This window comes from Protopterus annectens, chromosome 9.part0 (genome assembly GCF_019279795.1).
Source record: "Protopterus annectens isolate FY-2018-M chromosome 9.part0, PAN1.0, whole genome shotgun sequence".
NCBI classification, from domain to species: domain Eukaryota; kingdom Metazoa; phylum Chordata; order Ceratodontiformes; family Protopteridae; genus Protopterus; species Protopterus annectens.
In genome coordinates this window covers 1,578,029,797-1,578,049,782 of record NC_056743.1, presented here as the reverse complement: position 1 = coordinate 1,578,049,782, position 19,986 = coordinate 1,578,029,797, and positions in this window count along the sequence as shown.

The window sequence follows — 19,986 nt, the reverse complement described above, 5'->3', positions numbered from 1 at the left end:
TGCAAAAGGTATAAAGTTCACTTGTGACCTCCGATCAATGCATGTTTGGAGTTTGCATGTTCTCCCAGTGTCTCTGTGTGGGTTCCCACCTCTGAACAAACATGCTGAATGTTTCCATCTTAAACTCTCCTAAGAATGGAACTGTGGCCAGCAGCACAGACTCTAGATGATGCTCTATAGGGGGAAGAGTTGTATAGACCAACTGATATGGGCATCTACTGTGGTGTACTGTATCCTCATGACAGGAGAACACGGATCATGTACTGTGTGCCATGGCAGGGCTAGCCACTTGACAGTGTAAAAATATGGCTCTAGGTGATCTGGTCATGTTGACCCATCCCATGGTTGATAATTATATATTACCCCTAATGAGAATAACTGGGATCGTACTATAGATAATTTGAGTAGAACCCTAAAGCATTTAGGAGCTTCCTTTGTCCATTAGTAGTACAGGTGGCAATCTTACAGTAAACTTTCTGTTTTCCATCCATAGATCCACATTGGACAGGGATGAGCTTTGTTTATGTGGATGAGAAGTCTGTTTCAGAGCAGCAGTATCAACTGAGAGATATACTTATCCCTCCAAATCAGTCTGTCGATGTTGTAGACAAGGTGTAGATCTCAAGAACAAGCATTTCTGATTCCAGCTGAGTTGCTGATATCCAGTAAATCCATCAGTACTGCGTTGGAGGATGCCTTGTATGTCAAGCATAGGTCACCTCTTAGCAGTCTTCAGGATAACTGTGTATAGTGGCAGAACCTTGAGTCAGTCCATGTAGGACATGTTATTTCAGCCTTCTATCCTTTTAGTAAAGTTTCTCTGTGGGCATTCCAGTTGTTACATGTGTCTAGACAGATACATGCCAAAGGAGGCATCATACTCAATGACTGGCCTAATGAGAGCTGAGTAAAGGGGACAATAACATCCCTAGATGTAGATACAATCCCTTTGTTTATATGCTGTGCAGTATAGAAGGACTTTCTTACAACAATGAACACATGTTGGCAATAGAAAAGTCACTGTCCACATAAGTTACCAAATCCTGAACAAATGGGTTAATTCTTAGGGGCATATTGCCAATGTGGTAGTTTCCTGGGATAGATGACTTTCCAAAGAATACAATAATGCATTTTTGACAGTTAGTTTCAGTCCATGATTTTGGCATCAGTTATTTATTTGGGACAAACTTTCCTGCAGGATTGCTGAGTCATCTGGGGAATCAGTAAGTACTCCTAGCTGGCAGTCATATGCAAACTAAGCTAGGACCCTTTGATATTGTTTTTTACTTCAGAAAAGTAGATGCTAAATAGGAGGGGACTCAGCACAGAGCCCGGCGGGACTACACTGGTGACTGGTTTCTTTATGGATGCAACTTTCCATGTTTTGGCTTCCTGAATTCCATCTGTGAGCCATTTGGCAATCCAGTGGGAGACACATTGGCTTATTCCCAGCTTATTTAGCTTTTTTCTACTTTGTCAGAGTGGGGATCTATGTCAGAAGTTTAGGTTGGGTTGAGGTATGCAGTGTGTACCATTTTGCTTTAATCCACTTCAAAAAAGCCCATAAGGGTGAGTTGGCATTACCTGCCCTTGACAAATCCAAACTGAGACAGGTCTAATGTTTGGAGATTATCATTGTCCTGATTGATTAGTTCCATGATAAGTCTTTCCATGGCTTTGCATATGACGTTGGTCATTCTTATAGGTCTGCAATTGTCTGGGCCTGTGGAAGGTCCTCCCTTATACAGATGAATGTCTGTAGCTGTTCTCCATTCACTTGTTACAAAACCTTTAGGGAAGCTGAAACTGGATAGAGTTGTTAGGGGTGTGGTTAAATTATGCTTCATGCTATTTAAGATGTATCCATGAATATTGTCAGGACTCATTTATGCAATATTTTGAGCTTTTGATAGCACTTTTAGGACTTGGTCTGATGTGATAGGTATACGTGAGCAAATTGCAGGTATATCTTGAGAAACAGGAAGACAGGGGTAAAGTTAGAGCTAAATTTATCGGCCAATAAGTTCACTCTATCTTCAGCTCAGTGGATGTTCATAATCAGCTCAGTGCAATGATTTGTTGTGCTTTTGAGATTACAAACATAGAAAAAATAATTGTCTTTGATTTGGGCAGTTATTTTAGCCTTAAACTTGGTTTTGGTAGATTTTATTAAGCTCCTGAATTGTTTGTTTATTTCAGTGATGAGGACTTTAACATTCTGGAAATTACTCTTCTAATGTTTAGTGAAAATTCCTTTCCTTTTGTTATCAAGCTTGTTGATGTTATGGTTCCACCACATGGGTTTCTTTCGGGGATTTTCCATGCACTTGTTTATACAGGGTACAGCTACATCTATGCAGCTGTTTACATGCACTATTACATTACTACACTTCTGTTTTACCTGCTTCATTTTGTTTTCTGTTTTAATTAATCTGCTTGGCCTAGAGTTTTTGTTCTATGTGGGAGATAGGCACTTAAATTATCTAGACTGCACATTTCACATGTATTTTTCATTTGTTAATTTGTTTCTTATGTGATGCTTAAATATACCGGACATTTTACTTTTTTGTCTTTTCTGATAACTCTCTAAGCCTGCAAAAACTACAAGCACTGTTGATGACTCTGCTGGGTGAGGAAAGTAAACATGTACTTTTTTCTGTGAGCTGCTTAAACTGACATAACCACTTTATGTTTTACCTGCTCCATTTTGTTTTCTGTTTTAAGAAAGCTACTTGGGCTGGTGTTTTTGTTCGATGTGGGAGACAGACAAATTATCTAGGCTGCACATTTCACACGTGTTTTTCATTTGTTAATTTATTTCTTGTGTGATACTTAAATATACTTGGAATTTTGGCTCTTTGTCTTTTTGATAAGACCCCAAGTCTACAAAAACTACAAGAACTGTTGCTGACTCGATGCTAGCTATTTTCCTGACCGTCCCTCCCATTCCTTGATCTGCTTTTTAAAGTTGATGATTTTAAGCTGCTCACCCTTATTGTAAATTGAGTTTTATAAGCTCCTCCCTTTCTACACTGCTGTTTATATCTTTAATTATTTATTTACCTTTCTCTTTGCTTATTTTGAAAAAGGTGCATTTTGCCGCTCATTGTCTATTCTACTGAATTACTTCCTGTCAATTCATTAGATAGCTCTTGGATAAAGTAGTGCATTTTTAGGGTTCCTATCATGTTGTTGAACATTTAGATTGTTGAACGCCTAAAGGCCGATACCTAAATGTCGAACACTGAAAACCGTGAACGGCCAATTATGCAAATTTTTTCCCAGGGAAAAAAATTCAGTTGGCCGTCATCGGGGATTTGCTCTTTTCCCCAATGTAGAGCGATCTCGGAGTTGGTATATTTAGTTGGGGGGTGGGGAGCACAGCCCCCCATGTCAGGGGGTGTGGGGTGCGAAGGCCCCCACTTGGTTAGGGTTTTAATTTTTTTTTTTTTTTTTTTTTTTTTAGCCAAGTTAATTTTTTCACATGGAAAAAAATTGCGTAATTGGCCGTTCACTGGGGGTAATCAAATCCACAGGCCCATCCCAACAATGAATATATTGTCCAGAAAATTATAATATTTGTGCAGGTGTCCCTCATAAATGAAGTTAAGTACAAAATTTTTCTCCCAGAAAAGGATTACAATATTTGCATAGACAGGTGCACAAGATGAACCCATGTCAACTCCATTCAATTGTTGGCAATATTCCCCTTGAAAATAGGGAAAATTATTTTTAAGAACTAGTTCCATGTTCTCTAGGACAATTCTAAAATCAGTATTGGACAGAAAAGAGAATTCCACTAACATGTTCTCAAACCACTCCAATCCTATATTGTGTGGTATAACCGAAAACAAGTCTCTTACATCAATAGTGAGGAAGACATATTCAGATTTGAAATCTAAATTCCCCAACATAGCGAAACAGTTTGTAAAAAGCAGCGGAGATCTTGCTTTCTCCATTGCTTTTTTCAAAACTGTCTCGCTATGTTAAATGGGTTTAACATAGCGAGACAGCTTTAAAAAAGCAACAGAGATTCTCAGCTGCTTTTTTAAAACTGTCTCGCTATGTTAAACCTATTTAACATAGCGAGACAGTTTGTAAAAAGCAACGGAGATCTTGCTTTCTCTGTTGCTTTTGCCCACAGCTCTGATGTACTGCGTAGGCATATGCATGCGCAGTACATAAGAACTGTCGCAGAATACCAGACAGCTGCGGAAGGGCAGTAAGGAGGCATTATACAATGCCATTATTTAAGAAAAGTAATTATTTTTTTCTTAAATAATGTCATTGTATAATAGCAATAGCCCACTTCTGGGTGTGGGTAATGGTGGATTTACCCACGGTTGGCTTGGTTTGGCCACTCGGGCTTTGCCTCGTGACCAAACCACACCAACCGTGAGTAAATCCAGCATTACCCACACCCAGGCATGGGTTATTGCTATAATAGGAAATGGTTATTAATTATTTAAGATTAAGATGGAGAAAGTTCTTGCTGTGTGATTCTGATGAAGTTTCCTGTTGGAAATGAAAGTGCTTACTCTGATGTATCGTGTGTATAAATACATAGTTTTTTGGAAATTATGTGCCTTTCACCACTTTGTGGAGGGATAGCCTTTATTAGAGCCTTGTACTGAAGTTTGCATGGTTCCAGTTAGCAGTGTTCCTTAGTGTAAGAATGTTATCTTGCTAAGTCAGGTAAATTGGATCAAGGAGTATAATGCATGCAGAATGCAAAAGGAACAGTGACAGGAATTCAGGACTTTTTTTAAAAGGTAGGCCAAAAATTCACACATTTTACACCAGTGTGGTTTATTAAGGGGACTGATTTTCAGAGTTCATTGAAGAACCAAAACATAAAGGCAGTAGTGCAGAATTTTCCCAATACAGCTAAATAAAATCTGTTTTATCCACCCCCATCAAAATAAAACCCCACACACTTTCTGGAAAGAAACTGAAAATCATGAAGACTACTTGTCTGTTATCACAGTACTTTTTATATCAAAGGTCAGGAATCCCCATAGCATAAGGATTAACAGTCACTATAAAGTAGAAGTCCAGTAATATCATTAAGCTTAAGAAAGAAATATGAGCTGTATTGAAAATACACAGGTGGTCTCAGGTAGAATCTTTTCCACTCAGTTTCTACTGCATTATTTTTTCTGAATTAAAGTCTGGTCTCTCAGCAAATACTCCACAATGATTCCTTCTTCACTACAAGAACAACACCTAAATAGAGCCTTATTCCATGCAAACAATCCTCCTTTATAAGATGCCAACTTATCTGAATATGTGGTATTGGTACCCTTTCTTTTATGCATCACATTGGGTGTTATCAATTGAATGGGCTTAATGGCTATTAAAAACACAGACCTATGCTGACTATACCATTTTCTTAAAGCAACAGCATTCATTTGAACTTGTCAAGCATCACTAAAACTGTGGTATAGACTCCAAAGAAAAGCGCACACACTCACACATTTGTTTCCAAACTGAAATGCCAGCACTCAAAATTACAAGTGCAGAAAAGACGATTAAAGACCAAAAACTCATGAGAAGAGCAAATCTCAAAAATTGCTCTTCTCTATTAAAGTTCTTTTTGCAGGGGGGAAGACATCCCCTGCCACCACTCCCCCAAACTTATATATACCAATTCTGAGATTGACATACCACAGAGAAAAGGGAATATTAAAGAAATGGCATCTCAGACTTGGTATATACAAGTCTGACCTTTCGGCCACTCACTGTCTGTATATCAGGACTCACTGTACCGAGTGAAAAAAAAATGTCTAAGCTTGTTTCCTGCCTTTCCTGTGGGTAGTCTAGCCTGGATACAGATTTGCTGTGTCCAGGACTAGTTGTGGGCTTCTAAGCCCACAAGCCTTTTTGTGTTGGAGGGAAGCCTTCCATCTTAATTTTGTTTCTTAGAACTAGCCAGTTTTTTACTTTCAGCACTCAAGTCTGTTTCTTTGAGCTCAGCACTGTTCAGAACTTATTGTAAGCACTAAATAAGCTATAAATTACTACAGCAGTCAACTTTCCTCACTGTCTAGAGGAAAACAGTTTCTAGTACTTAACAATTAAGCACCTATCCAGGCATGTCTAAGGGTCAGCTCCCAGTGTTTTCTCCTGTCTACCTGATGAATCTCGGCATCTTGTGGCAATGCAGCAATTACCTCATGCACACAGACAACCCTCTCCTCCTACCACCCAACACTACAACCTGTGAGAGATGCACTTATATAGCCAAACTGGAAGCAAAGCTCTCTTTACCTAAGACTGGACTAGACAGTCAAGAGGAGAAGGTAAACACTTGCACCACACCACACTCAGCACATAGTCCCTCAAAACCTACACCACCAAAACACACACACATAGAAACACAAAACACACACACCTACATTTGCGGAGGGTCTCAGTAAAAACCTGCCCAAGCAACAGGGACTTCCAAAGCAGAAACAGAAGCAAACTCAACCCCCCAACAAAACCCAAATGACATGAGATCCTTCATAAAATCCTCCAAAGCTAGTTACGAAAACAAAATCGCCACTGACTCTAAAGACAACCACAAAGCATTCTATAGCTATGTCAAGAATCTCAATGTCAACACTCAGATCTGCTCTGAGTTACACCACAATGGCACTAAATATACAGAACCAACTGATATTGCCAACATCCTGGCAGATAGGCTCAGTGCTAACTTTACCCCCCTGTCATCCCCTAAAGGGCCCATCTCTATACCAGAAGAATGCAAAGTTCCTGTAATCATGGCTGCACAGGTGAAAAACACACTATTGAAAGCCAAGAACACAGCATCCATGGGACCTGACAACATCCCAGGCTGTGTTCTACATGAACTACAGAATGAAATGCCACCCCGCCAAAGTACCATGTTCAGTCATAGCCTCACCTCAGCCTATGTGCCCACTGAATGGCGCACAGTGACAGCTATCCCACTCCACAAAGGGGGAGCCACCATGGACCCCGGAAACTACTGCCCCATTAGCCTAATAAGCCTGGTCTGCAAGGCTATGGAACGTATCATCATGGAACTTATAAACAATGACATTGATAATCTCCAAACTCAGGACCCCAACCAGTTTGGGTTTGTAAAAGGCAGATCATGTCTCCTAAACCTGATAGACTTCTTTGAAGCAGTCACCAAAGCCGTAGATGAGGGTAAGGTGGTTCACACAGCCTATCTAGATCTCGCCAAGGCTTTCAACACCATCCCCCACTCTGGAATTATAGATAAACTCACTAAACTAGGTATAAATCCTTATGTCACAAGATGGGTTGCCAACTGGCTCACTGACAGAATCTACACTGTGAAAGTGGCAGACTCCAAATCCAACTTCAGACCAGTGACAAGTGGTGTACCACAGGGTTAAGTCCTGGGTCCTCTCCTGTTTGGTATCTACTTCTCTGAAGTACAGACTAACACAGAAGTTCTTTGGCTAACAAAGTTCGCAGATGACTGCAAACTAGGAGCCATAATCAAAACTCCAAAAGATGTGGACATCCTACAAAAGGGCCTCGCTGAGACAGATGCCTGGTGTCAAAGCCATGGCCTCAAGCTCAATGCCAAAAAGTGCATTGTCATCCCTTTTAGCAAAAACTTTGTACCTATGAACTACCACATAGGCGGTAGTCTACTTACCACCAAAAGTGTGATAAGAGACCTTGGGACACAGGTGGACAGTAGTCTCTGTTTTGATAATCACATCGCCACAGTAGTCAGGGAATCCTTCTATGTGGCACACCTCATCACAAAAGGTTTCTCATCCAGGAAAAAAGAGGTCATTGTTCCCCTCTACTCATCACTCATTAGACCCATTATGGAGAACAATGCCCCTTTTGGTATGTACCTCACAAGACATCTACAACAACTGGAAAGGCTGCAGAAATACCTCACAAAGAGGATTACCAGCCTCAAACAGGTGCTCTGTGCAGACCGTCTCAAAAAACTGCAGCTTTACTCCATCGCATATTGCCTACTCAGAGGTGATCTCTGCCTAACACACAAAGCTATGTCAAACCCAGAGCTTTTAGACATGCTCCACTTAAAGAAATCCCAATCCCTATGAGCTACACGGCCTAGTGACCTAAACCTTGTCACCACAATAAACAGAACATTCTGGAGGGATAGATTCCTGTCTCTGAGACTTCCCATACTCTGGAACAAACTACCTACCTATCTATATCAAACAAAGCTCCTCATTAACACTCTTCAAGAAAAATCTTGATGATTGGATGGGAGATAGGAAATTCACCCCGGGGATCACTTCTGTGGCTCTGCTCGACAGTGGCACAGGAAAATAATTTTCTTGGGTGGCGAAAAACAGGGTACCTTTTGGCTAGGCTTATATAGGCCCTAGGGCCAATAGCCTAGTACCTACCTATGAACCTATGACTCAATATCTATCTATCTATCTATCTATCTATCTATCTATCTATCTATCTATCTATAATAAACACATACACATATATAGACATATCTATTTTTGTATACATATGTTTATGTATGTTTTCTGTGTGTATGTATGGAATATATTCATAATGTCGAACAGCCAAAATACCGAAAACCATAACATCAAACACAAAAGGTTGAAAGCAGTAAGTTGAATGCATGTGCTACTGGTGTTTATTTATTTATTTTTTTTTTTGTACAAGTATTAAAAAATTTGTTGGCTTGTTGCATGAGATTGAGGTACAGTGGGAACTGGGTTTCTGGTATATATTTAAGTATCAGTGACTGTGGGAGGTGCAGGGAGAACTGTCCTCCGTGTACAGAGCATGCTTAAAATTTGTTTGGGGTTTTGTGTTTTGACCTTTTATGGTCAATCTTATAGTATTCTGTATTTTGGCAATCTGACATTATGAATGTATTCCATACATATACAGGGTCATAGGTTCATAAATAAATACCAGGCTACCAGTTTACAGACTGTTACAGGCCTAACCACTATTTAGAGGTTAGAATCAAATCCTTCACTTTCTATATATGAGGTAAATACATATATACGTTTGTGTATATGTGTGTATGTATATACATACATATATATATATATATATTTATAGTAGTGCAGTATAACAAATCTCACCAAACTGTAAAGTACAAGTGACACACAAGTTTGTAAATGTGAAGGTATACAGTGTCTATAAAGAAGAGTGATAGTGAAATTGTGAAAGCAAAACATTGTTACTTTCCTTCCACGATAAACATTTAAGAATGTTTCCATCACTTAGTGAGCATGTTCCTTTTGGAGCAGAGACAGACTCTGCTGCACTGGCCAGAAAAGGTTTCCAGTTAAATCTCTGCAAACAGTGAAGGAAGACTTAGAAGAAGACACCAGGAGGAAGCTGGATATTGTTCCCGTTGTACAAATTCAAAAATCCAAAAGACACAGCTACTCATAGGCTCAAAAGAAGAGATAGGCACACTTTAAAAGACATTGCAACCATCTATATGGTTACGTCTTGAAAGTTCGGGCTTAAACTTTTCTTAAATTATAACACTTTTTTATTTAAAAAACACGATTTTTTTATGTTTGTATAACAAAAAATTCTCTTTTCTATGACTGCTGTCTCTACTGCCTTTAATGTTCCACTGTCTGTCTAAACATCTATTAGTCTATCTATATAGACATATAAAAATACGTATATAAATACACACACATACATTTATACCTCCATATATATATATATATATATATATATATATATATATATATATATATATATATATATAAAATCTATAAACAAAGAGTAAAAGGGTCACATATGCAAACCATTCAGTAAAAACTGCATGAAAGAAGCAGCCATGCTGGGATTTTCACTGTGTGATACCTTAAACTGCCACTAATGGAGGCCCATGGGATATATGCAAATGTCCCTTTAAGGACATCATATTTCAGCTACATAGCTTCTGAATGCCCATGGCTTTTAACTTTTTAAATCTTTATGGACAAATTCAGGCCAATACACCCAAACCCCTCTAGCTGTGGTCATGCATTTCTCTGTCTTTTTAATGACCTCATTAGCATAACATAAGTGGGTAACTTGCATATACTTTAGAAAAACAGGGCTTTTAAACCCAGATAATACCCATAAATATTAAGGTACCTATAAAATATCTTAACTAACATCCTAACCAAGAGGTAAAATGGTCACAAAGGCAATCTATTCAGGAAAAACTACAAAAAAAAAAAAAAAACGTGTGTGTGTGTGTGTGTGTGTATGTATGTATGTGGTTGCATATGTGAGCAGATGGAGAGGTATGAGTGGTAAGGTGTGTGTGTGTGTGTGTGTGTGTGTGTGTGTGTGTGTGTGTGTGTGTGTGTGTGTGTGTGTGTGTGTGTGTGTGTGTGTGCGTGTGTGTGTGTGTTTGTGTGTGTCTTTGCATGAATTTGCGAATGTGATGGTGTGTTGGGGAGAATGTCATACTTTTGCAATCTCCTACACTAACAAGCAAATCCTACAATATCAAGGGAGTTTCTAGATTCTAGGGATAACTCTTTATAATGTGCCTTAAAGGCACGTAAAAATGATTGGAGAAGGTTTTGCATCACAAAAGATTTGGGGTCAGGGGTTGCACTTAACACCAGGAATAACTCTTCATAACTCTTCATAGTGTGCGTTAAAGGGACTTAAAGCTAACAGAAAATGTTTTTCAGCACAAAAGACATGGAGCAGCGTGGTAACTAAACAACATGGATACTTTATTTAGCATTCCCTAAAGCTCCATAGAAAGATTCAAACCTTGTATCATTAGTACTCATTTATGGCATGTTAATCCTCTACACCACCACTAGTGAACAGGGATGCCTGAATTCTGCACCACCAGTGCAGAAAGCAGATTGTCAGGCTGGAGCTTTATCCCACCGCACTAACTGATTGGCTATTGCAGTATTTTTTTTTCTTTATTTAACATAATAAGTCTGAAATGCCAATACCAGGCATTATTCAATGACTGCGGCTGTATGTGTGTTATGATGGACAGGATACCTAAAACAGACAACAGCACAAGCATCCTGTTAAATCAATGCCAGATGAAAGAGACAGGGGTGTGTATCTGTGTGTGGAAGGATTTGGGATAAATTCAGGAAAAACACTAGAGGACATCAGGAAGAACTTTTAAAGTATCACTTGTACTCATTTCTATAACTAATTCTACTTTTTGACATTACATTACTGAATGGCTGTAATTGTGATTCACACAGGGCAAGGAAAAGATAAAAGGATACATCAGGTACATTCTGTAAACACAAGGACAGATAAGAGATATGCCGGTTTTTGTGTGTGTGTGTGTGTGTGTGTGTGTGTGTGTGTGTGTGTGTGTGTGTGTGTGTGTGTGTGTGTGTGTGTGTGTGTGTGTGTGTGTGTGTGTGTGTGTGTGTGTGTGTGTGTGTGTGTGTGTGTGTGTGTGTGCGTGTGTGTGTGTGGGGGTATAATAACTATGTATAGATATAGATATATTTTAAGTAGGTTTGTATATGTGTGAAGAGATACGCATGCATATATCTGTAATCTCTGTATCAATAACTATCTGCATATTTCAAATATAGCTTTATCTATGTATCTACTTCTACTCTATCAGCCTGTGCATATGAATACACATTTATATATAGATGAAGAGCATCTGTCCATTCAAGTGAAACAATTCAACAAAAAAGTAATAATAAATCTCTTTATTATGGAGAAACAGTAGAATGTCTGCCACCTTAGAAAGAAATTTGAAAATAGGTAAAATGTATTTTTTCATTTCTCTCAGCAGATTGAAGAGATATGATATATGTAAAGATGAATGGTAGACACGATAAGCGGGAGAAAAATAATAATGCAGTATTCTAAACCGGTGACTTGAAACATTATGTTGCTCAGGATTGAATGCATGTTGATATTTCTTATCTTGTGATGTACATAAAATCTTGCATTTATGTCTTTTTGTATTAAAACCCAGGAGGATATCTACTATGTAGATCAGAAATGAATATTGTTTATATTTCATGCATTATGCATTATGTATGTGTTTACAACTATAATTTCTGAGCCTGCCTTTGTGTAGTATTACTAGCTATGAATAATTTACTGGTCTTCAAGAGATTTGTGTAGTAAAAGCTAATATGTAAAAATTGTGACTTTTATATAATCTGTCATCTTTCCATTAAGTACCTCAACAGAAATGAACATGGCTCATTTGAACTTTTGATTCATTTTGCATGAACAGGGAGTATTTGCTACCTTTATTAAATGTTGTGAATACTTTTTTAAAAACTTGTTCTATCTGTCAGACTACTAAAGCTTTTTCTGTAAAATTATGGTAAGACACAACATAGGACAATCATGTCTTATAATAAGAAATATTTATACCCTGCATGTATGCTAAGCTATAAGCTTTGGCTCAAAGCAGGCTATGTTTTAAAATTTACAAACATCTTATTTGTTGTCAGACATGAATGTGTAGTCACTGTGATGTACATACCCCATGTCTGGTTCTGATTGTATGCTGAATGCAGTACATAATGGTACTGATGTATTTTGACATATATGAACTGTATTTTTTTGCACAGAAATATCTGTGCCAAGTTTTTATGAAAATCCTCATGATGTATATCTATTTTTAGTCATTCAGCTATCATCACATGTTAGCAAGCTATAGAAAGGTAACCATAGAATGGTTAATGCCTGCATAGTATAATAACATTTACTTTAGTGAATGGAATCATGTTAGCTAGGTGGTAATATCTTTCCTTAACAACTCCAGGGTACTGAGTTCATTACTGATTTTCAGTAGCTGTATGTCCTCCCAATGTCAGGATGGGTTTTTATCAGTATTCTTAATATTTTTTCTGCTTTCTCCTCTGAGTAGGTTTTTAGCATTGAGATAATTTATTGTAAGGGTAACCATAACCCTTTCTTATCAGTGTTAGCATGGGTGCATATATTACAATAAGGTTACCTATGTCCCTCTAACAGTTTGTGCCATGTTCACTCTATGCAGCTGCCCAGGGTTACTGTCACCCAGCACTGGTGGCCAAACCCACATCACCCTTGAAACAGCTTCTATTTTTTTGACTCCATGACTCCATCATTGCCATCCAGCAGATATTATGATAGAGAGAGGAAGCAAAGATCAGTTTTGATCTCTCTTCCACCTTTTCCTCCTCCTCCTGTCCAAGATGGGCACATCCATATTCTCAGATTGTGCCATCTAGCACATAAGCCATTAAAAGGTCTCAGGTCACCTTAGTCAGGATGTTATCCTTCCGTGTCACCAAAGATGTTTATGTGATACACACTCCCCCCTCCACATAAAACAAAATTCATCCTTGTCCATATTCAAATGAAACTTAGATCTGTGGATGGTAAGCAGAACATTTTTCCACAGGAATGTCCTCTGTGATGCTAATGGACAGAGGCAGCACCTAAATGCTTTATCCTATGCATGGGTCCCCTCAAATTATCTATGGCCTGATCCCAGTTATTCTCATTAGTGGTAAAGTATATGGGATGGGTAAAACCAAACTATACTCAAATGAAATAGGTTGTTTCAAGCACAAAAAGGACAATTGCCTAGGCTTAAAATGACCTGCAAAGCTACCTAGCCTAGTACTTACCTATGAACCTATGAAACTAAAATTGATTAGGAATTATGTGCTAAGATCATTGGGTTTACTTCTAGGCTCATGAATGGTTAATGAAAGTTCAATGATGGGTAACATCACACCTGGAGGAAAGACATTCTCATTTATCAGCTCATGAATGGTTAAAGAAAGTTCACTGATGGGTAGCATCACACCTGGAGGAAAGACGTTCTCATTTATCTCTTCAGCAGAGGCTACAATGTACCAAAATATGACAATTGGAATCACAACAGCCATGTCTACAGAATTAAGTCTCGCTTTACAAGAACTCTGTATGTTCCATTTAACATTTCCTAATGTCTCTCAGTTGGAAATTAAATTCTGAAGTTAGCTTCAATAGGTAGAGTAGGAAGGTTGAGGATAAACACTTATGAATAACTGCACTCATGCCTCATGTAAATATTCGGACTTATTCTCTTGTTAATATTGGATAGAAAGGAAACATATCAGAAACCAAAACATACTTTGCAGTCAGTTCACAATTAAAGCAGAACAGTTTAGTGAAGACATAGTCTGAATGATTAGTTAATAGAAGGTAAGAAGGTAGCATAACAAAAACTAAAACAAGAACATAAAAATCGGCAGAAGACCATGGTATTGTTTCTTGCAACAGGTCAGGTTCAGGATTAGTAAACTCTATTTGATGTTAGCATGCAGACAAGGATAAAATATTTATCAGTGAGCAGGAAAGTTCATGCAAAATCAAGTATAAATTTCCCATGCACTAATGCATTTTTCCATAGTATATAATACACATGCTTCAGCAGATGACTATGGATTGTTATGGCCAAAGCAGAAATGCTGTCCAGCTAGTATTTGGGTCTGTGCAAACAAGCAGAAGCAATATAACAAGTGTTAATTTCACCCTTAGGCTGCATGTTACAGTGGACAGAAAGCAGAGTAAGTACATAAGAGTCATAGAGAAAGTAAGGGGGCACCCTGTGTTTTGGTTACCATAGCTACATATTTGAAGACCTCCTCTCCATAGATTAAGTGTTCAGTTAGCTCCAGCTCAGTGTAAGTTATGAAGCATCAAAGGATGAATTATCTAGAAGTTCCTAATTAAAGTTGTCATGTTCTTGTAGTTGAAGGCGAGGGCATTAGCTTCAAAGAGTTCAGTATTTCCTGGGGAAGTAGTGTGATTTGCTTCAAAAGCATGCCCACTTACCTTCTGGGGACCTGCATGGAACTGCAAGTAAAGACATACCTTATCTCTTTGCATAATTCCAGATCAGCTAAATGCTTTTTAATGCATGCTGTGACTTTTTCCTCTATTCTTGGAGGAGTGGAAATAGGCTGGCCATTGTAGAACCAACCTGCTTGTCCAAGAAGACTTCAAATTCCAGTACCATCTCAGAACCGATGTGGTCATACATATGTAAATACAGTGAAACTGGGAACTTGAGCTGACAGACTATCCCCATGCGGCTAAGATGCTACATAACAGGATCCAATGCCTTCCATTTCATAAAGCAATAGGGACCTGCTTGCTTACTTTGCCTTCATTATCAATTAAATAGAAATTCAAAGTAATGGCTCTGACCACATAAAATTCACTTTGAAGGCAATCAACTACATGGGGTGAATATATTAAGGTCTATTTTCATTTGCAACCCAGGTACAAAAGTTATAGTATTTAAAAAGTGAAGACATTATTGAACATAGAACAAAAACATACTCACAAATGTCAAGAAAGAATGTTATGTCTAAGTTGTGTTATCCAGTGATTCCTTTCTTCAATTGGCTCTAGAGACAACTAAAAAATAACTGCAGTTCCTGTTGCTAAAATGTGCAAATTATCCTTCTTCTGTACCTTCAAGAAGATCAATGAGCCAGAGATTATTTCTATTTATCAATTTCTCCAGATCTTCAACCTTGCTAAATAGTCATCAGGTCCCTGTTGTTAGCTTCTAATTCTAGGAAACATATTAGTAGATCTTCATCTGCCAGTAAATCACAGAATTGTACCATTACATTTTCAATGGTTGCTAATATCTCATTTGCTTTCAGATTGGTGGCCTTGATATTAAAGGTACCCTTTAGCACCTCACAAAAGATGCAGACTGGTGACAATAAAGAGTCCCTGATCCTTAACCTTGTGGGTGATTTGGTGGGGTTGATTGCTGTGACAGAGATGAGACTGAGAGTTAAAGTCTTCCCGGTTTCGATCTTACAAGCCCGACTTAATGTAGCAAATAAATACGTATCACGTGATTAAAAGTTTATCAGTTTGCTCAGTAGGAAATATTGAGTAGTGCTTCTTGAGTTATTATTCAACTAATAGATGGAACTCACGATCTTTGAAGATGCCCTAAAGCCGAATCTAACACTCGAGCAGTCCTATGTATGCTCCAGGAATATGATGATGCTTTATGCTTTGCCTTTAACTCCATCAATGAAACCTCAAATATGGGATTTTCAAAATTCTGGTGAAAGACTTAAAATGGTTTTGTAACTTCAAACCATGCCATGAATGGATTTAAGTATGTTATCCAAAAAAAACAGCTCCATCCTAAAAGAAATCTTCTAATTCTTTCACTGGAAATTTCCTTCTATGCCAGATGTAGATAGTGCATTGTGATAATGAGACATAATTATAACATAAATGGTGATTATTTAGGTAAATATGTAAAACCACAGGGACTACAAGTCTGTAATTAATTTGTTGATACATTCTCATGGCAAATTTTTTATAGTTAAACATAAAAACGTCTGTGTGCTAAATACAAAACATACCACATAGCAGTTTAATTAGACTGCCAGTTAAATGAAATACCATAATAAGGTTGATTATAAAAGATTAAACCATAGCCAGCTTTTTGCATTCTCTATATAAATTTACTTTTTAAGCCACGCATGAATATTTTCAAAAGTAGGTTTATATTTTGAGAGAACAAAATTGAAAACCAACAGTATATGAACAATACAGTTTATTTTTGGCATACAATAATAACTATATAACTTCAGTGCAGTTTTCTGTTTATAACTCTTCCTGAATTTAACATAAAAAACAGTAAGATAGATATCACATTACTAAACTTGCCAGGAAATGAATTGGAGAGATGGGCTTTAGAACTGAACATTCAAAGGACAAATTTAACAGAAACACAATTATAGGTACAAACCATATAAGGTAATGACTAAACAGAGAGAAATTATTATGTTTCAGAAGTGGAAAAGGAAATGCCAGTTATCAATAGTGTCACAGAAATGTGGTACATGGAAAATTACACATGCAGTGTCAATTTACCATACTATACAAATTATGGGATAGAAAGGAAATACCAGTTATCAATACTGTCACAGAAACATGGTACATGGAAAATTACACATGCAGTGTCAATTTACCATACTATACAAATTATGGATCAGAAAGGAAATACCAGTTATCAATACTGTCACAGAAACATGGTACATGGAAAATTACACATACAGTATCAATTTACCGTATTATACAAATTATGGGACAGAAAGGAAATACCAGTTATCAATACTGTCACAGAAACATGGTACATGGAAAATTACACATGCAATGTCAGTTTACCATACTATACAAACTATGGGACAGAAAAGAAATACCAATTATCAATACTGTCACAGAAACATGGTACCTGGAAAATTACACATGCAGTGTCAATTTACCATACTATACAAATTATGGGACAGTAGGGCGGCCATAGTGGTGCAGTGGTTAGCATTTCACCTCACAGCAAGAGGTTCTGTGGTTCGATTCTCAGCTGGGGTGCCTTCTGTGTGGAGTCTGCATGTCCTCCCTGTGGTTGCGTGGGTTTCCTCCGGGTGCTCCGGTTTCCTCCCACATCCCAAAGACCGGCAGTTCATGGATTGGACACTCTAAATTGGCCCTAGGTGTGAGTGTACTCATGTGTATGCCTTCTGTGGAAGGTTAGGCGCTGGACTGGCAATTCAACACCGTAAAACTCCACTGCTAATCATAAGCGGACAGATGATCTGCTGTGGCGACCCCTAACCAGAAAAAGCCAAAAAAAGAAGATACAAATTATGTGACAGAAAGGAAATACCAGTAATCAATACTGTCACAGAAACACGGCACATCCAAAATTACACCTGCAGTGTCAATTTACCATACTATACAAATTATGGGACAGAAAGGAAATACCAGTTATCAGTACTGTCAGAGAAACATGGTACATGGAAAATTACACATGCAGTGTCAATTTACCATACTATACAAATTATGGGACAGAAAGGAAATACCAGTTATCAGTACTGTCAGAGAAACATGGTACATGGAAAATTACACATGCAGTGTCAATTTATCATACTATACAAATTATGGGACAGAAAGGAAATACCAGTTATCAGTACTGTCAGAGAAACATGGTTCATGGAAAATTACACATGCAGTGTCAATTTACCATACTATACAAATTATGGGACAGAAAGGAAATACCAGTTATCAATACTGTCACAGAAACATGGTACATGGAAAATTACACCAGCAGTGTCAATTTACCATACTATACAAATTACGTGATAGAAAGGAAATACCAGTCCCAGTACTGTCACAGAAACATGGTACATGGAAAATTACACATGAAGTGTCAATTTACCATACTATACAAATTATGGGACAGAAATGAAATACCAGTTATCAATACTGTCACAGAAACATGGTACCTGGAAAATTACACATGCAGTGTCAAATTAACATACTATACAAACTATGGGACAGAAAGGAAATACCAGTTATCAATACTGTCACAGAAACATGGTACATGGAAAATTACACCAGCAGTGTCAATTTACCGTTCTATACAAACTATGGGACAGAAAGGAAATACCAGTTATCAATACTGTCACAGAAACATGGTACATGGAAAATTACACATGCAATGTCAATCTACCATACTATACAAACTATGGGACAGTAGAATGGCCACGGTGGTGCAGTGGTTAGCATTGTCACCTCACAGCAAGAGGTTATCCGGTTCGATTCATGGCTGGGGTGCCTTCTGTGTGGAGTCTGCATGTCCTCCCTGTGGTCACGTGGGTTTCCGCCGGGTGCTCCGGTTTCCTCCCACATTCCAAAGACCGGCAGTACGTGGATTGGACACTCTAAATTGGCCCTAGATGTGAGTGTGCTTGTGTGTATGCCTTCTGTGGAAGGTTGGGCGCTGGGCTGGCAACTTGACACCGTAAAACTCCACTGCTAATCATGAGCAGACAGATGATCCGCTGTGGCGGCCCCTAACCGGAAAAAGCCAAAAAAAGAAGATACAAATTATGGGACAGAAAGAAAATACCAGTAATCAATACATGGTACATGGAAAATTACACATGCAGTGTCAATTTACCATACTATACCAATTATGGGATAGAAAGGAAATACCAGTTATCAATACTGTCACAGAAACATGGTACCTGTAAAATTACACATGCAGTGTTAATTTACCGTACTATACAAACTATGGATCAGAAAGGAAATACCAGTTATACATACTGTCACAGAAACATGGTACATGGAAAATTACACACGCAGTGTCAATTTACCGTATTATACAAATTATGGGACAGAAAGGAAATACCAGTTATCAATACTGTCTGCGAAACATGGTACATGGAAAATTACACATGCAGTGTCAATTTACCGTACTGTACAAATTATGGGATAGAAAGGAAATACCAGTTATCAATACTGTCACAGAAACATGGTACATGGAAAATTACACCTGCAGTGTCAATTTACCATACTATACAAATTATGGATCAGAAAGGAAATACCAGTTATCAATACTGTCACAGAAACATGGTACATCGAAAATTACACCTGCAGTGTCAATTTACCGTACTATACAAACTATGGATCAGAAAGGAAATGCCAGTTATCAATACTGTCACAGAAACATGGTACATGGAAAATTACACATGCAGTGTCAATTTAACATACTATACAAATTATGGATCAGAAAGGAAATACCAGTTATGAATGCTGTCACAGAAACATGGTACATCGAAAATTACACCTGCAGTGTCAATTTACCATACTATACAAATTATGGGACAGAAAGGAAATACCAGTTATCAGTACTGTCAGAGAAACATGGTACATGGAAAATTACCCATGCAGTGTCAATTTACCGTATTATACCAATTATGGGGCAGAAAGGAAATACCAGTTTTCAATACTGTCACAGAAACATGGTACATGGAAAATTACACATGCAGTGTCAATTTACCGTACTATACAAATTATGGGATAGAAATGGAAATACCAGTTATCAATACTGTCACAGAAACATGTTACATGAAAATTACACATGCAGTGTCAATTTACCATACTATACAAATTATGGGACAGAAA